Genomic DNA, 3093 nt, shown 5'->3' on the forward strand with positions numbered 1-3093 from the left:
ACCACCCTGTATATTGATATGGATTATTCTTTTTATATTAAATTTCTTTGTTAACAAATAAAGTCGTAGCAATTTTGTGAGTTTTTGGGCACTAACTGTTAATTTAACTACAAAATTTTTACACTAATAAGCTAATAAGTGAATCCTTACCTGTTAGCCCATCGAACCCTGGTACCAGAAATTTTTAATTGATTGGTTAAATAATTGGTCTTTTTTATTTAGACGCAAACCAGACGCGTGATTTATTAGAAGATGGTATAATTTGCCAGCAAAGGGACCACTTACCAGTAGCCGACCTTTTTGAAGACATTTATTTACAGTTTTGCAATAAAAGTGACAAAAACTGATGACTGCATTCACATATCCCACTTATACAGTTCACATTGTTATATTGTAAAAGTGCGTTTAATTCAAAATCTAATTTCGCTAATTTTATTTAGACGCAAACCAGACGCGTGATTTATTAGAAGATGGTATAATTTGCCAGCAAAGGGATCACTTACCAGTAGCCGATCTTTTTAAAGACATTTATTTACAGTTTTGCAATAAAAGTGACAAAAACTGATGACTGCATTCACATATCCCACTTATACAGTTCACATTGTTATATTGTAAAAGTGCGTTTAATTCAAAATCTAATTTCGCTAATTTCATAAACAATTATCTGAAGTAAACACGCGTAGTTTAGTATAAAATTCAGAATTTGACTTTTTGGTCAAAAATTACTTTTTTTTTAATTATTATTTCTATTTGTAGGTGAAAAATTACCAAAAAGTTAGGGAAGACACCGTTCGAAAATACAGTTTTTTAGTTTTTATTTAATTACAAATCGCGATTTTCTTTGGTGCCTCACCTGGTATAGGTAGTAATGATAAAGACGATTCGGAAGTGTACCGGATTTGATTATTTGATCTGCACATCATTAGATACAGACGCATAACTAAGTACATTCTTGTCACATATGCGTAATGTATGCATGGTAAACTTTTGTAAATAATATTCTAAATGTCAGTGCAGTACATATTTGATGCTACTTGGACTTGTTTTATCAAGTGAACATAAAATATATTGCATATGTTGTAACATCGCATCTATTCCTGCTGAGCATTAGTCAATGCTTAACTCTTCAGCAGAAACTTATAATAATAAATCAAAGATTATACTCAACTCTTCCTACAAGAGATTAGGATGTAGAGGTCATACATTATCGACTCGCAGGTCGTCAAATTTGTCACAGGCAATGCCACCGGTCTATTGCCATCCATCATGCTTTTAACTTTCTTATATGTATCTGTGAGCTTTTAACGATAATTCATCAATATTTTTGCAAACAGTAAACTTCCTATTGGTGTAACGGATGTGCATATGATTTTTCTATTGGAAGTTATTGTAAACGTAAACGGAAGACCTTCCCAATGTCAGGTTATGTGCATTGCCTTGTAGAATACGTAATTTATGGGAATTAACTGTTTATGATTTATTGGTTAGAGTCGCTGGTGTGTACTTCAGGAATATGGAGAAGATAATTTTTAAACAATTGTCGTTTCCTCAGTAATTTTATCTTAAGGATCAGAAATAAAACGATAGAGATTCCAAGTGATAAGGATCAAGCGATTAGAATAAGTAGCCAACTACTCTGAGCCGCATCCACACCAACTAATAACGATTACATTGCAGTCAAATAAATCCCAAAGTAGCGTCCCATTAATAATAAAAGGCTTAGGAATTAAGGGAATTGGCGTTAAATTGATGAAGTACACTAAGAGCAACATTTCCTCCGTTGTAAAATGGCTAGATGCTTGTAATGAGTAAGTCGGAATACTCATATTTATTACTGTCATTTTCCTTATTAGGAAAATGATTACAGGCCGCTGCACCAATCTTTCGTGGAGAAATTATAAATTTAAGTAGGTAGCTTTTAGCAAACCCGCTTCATTTCTCACCTGGTGCCTTTTACGGCGGCACTTTTTGCGGATGAAAATTTGACGAATTGCTCTCTTATCGGATATCTTCCAAATACAACAACGCCGGAATGGTTCTCCGGTTAGCAATAAATTTTGATTGCATTACAAATCATCATTTGCATAGATGAGGTGCGGGCACGTACAGATCGGTTTGATTTATGGCCAGGAATTTTTGCAGGAGTCGCAGTGCTTGAATTTAAATAAATAATTGCATTTACATATTTAGTGTTTAGGCATTACTTCCGCAATTTGGTGATTTTACTAATAAACTTAGGTTTGGCTCGGATGCCTTTATGGCGTATTTATGGTTTTAATCTAAATGTATAGTTGGTCTTGGCATGAGGAAGCACTGACGGTCCACCCTGTAAATTTTATGAGATTTGCAAAATATTTGCCAGATTTGAGATAAAGGTTTAATAGGCGCCATGATTCTGCTTTTATGTCTGGGAAACCAACAAGATATTAAAATAATATTCTACCCTACAACTTTAATTAAAACAGTAAAAAGTTTATATCAAGACCAAGTGCATCTTCGATCTGATAAACACGTCGGGTAAACGCTGAAATATCAATAAAATGGACAATTCTATGTCTCTTTTATTCTTGGAGGTATTTATAGATGCGAGTGGAAAAATAAAATTGTTAAAGAACTACCAAATGAAGCGGCTTTTTTCAATTAGAGAAATGTGTCATTCCATTTACGGTTTATGGCTCATTAAACAGAGAAAATTATTTAGTGCTGAAAAAGCAGGTTTTCAAATAATAATAATAATATGTAATCACTCTTTGGTTTGAAATTTTTCACATCTGTTTTCCTTCGGTATAAGTCCTAATTAGGTACAATGCAAATAGCTTAACTGTTGCTCAATTTAATCATTAATGGATTCTTTTTTAAGAACATACATGGTGATTCATGAGGAATAATGAACATAATTTAAGAATAGTTAAATTTTACTTATTTATAAAAAATGACAATGAAAGTGATAGAGAGCATGTACCAAAGTTGTTTTTAAAAAAAGAGTCGCAAAGTTGAAAAAATGAGGTCAGATTCATTATTTCTTTTGAATGAGTACAGTCACCTAAAATAAAAATGACGCGTCCAAAAACAAACGCAATGAATCCCTATTAT

General features: G+C 32.7%; 1 long non-coding RNA gene across 1 annotated transcript; it reads left to right on the forward strand.

Moving 5' to 3' along the window:
• Positions 1-1090: 1090 nt before the first annotated feature.
• Positions 1091-2774, forward strand: LOC135266696 (uncharacterized). Its single transcript, XR_010334841.1, has 3 exons — positions 1091-1623; positions 1678-1808; positions 1868-2774. It is a non-coding gene; the product is annotated as an uncharacterized LOC135266696 (long non-coding RNA).
• Positions 2775-3093: the final 319 nt, after the last annotated feature.

Source organism: Tribolium castaneum, chromosome 1 (assembly GCF_031307605.1).
Source record: "Tribolium castaneum strain GA2 chromosome 1, icTriCast1.1, whole genome shotgun sequence".
Classification (NCBI taxonomy): domain Eukaryota; kingdom Metazoa; phylum Arthropoda; class Insecta; order Coleoptera; family Tenebrionidae; genus Tribolium; species Tribolium castaneum.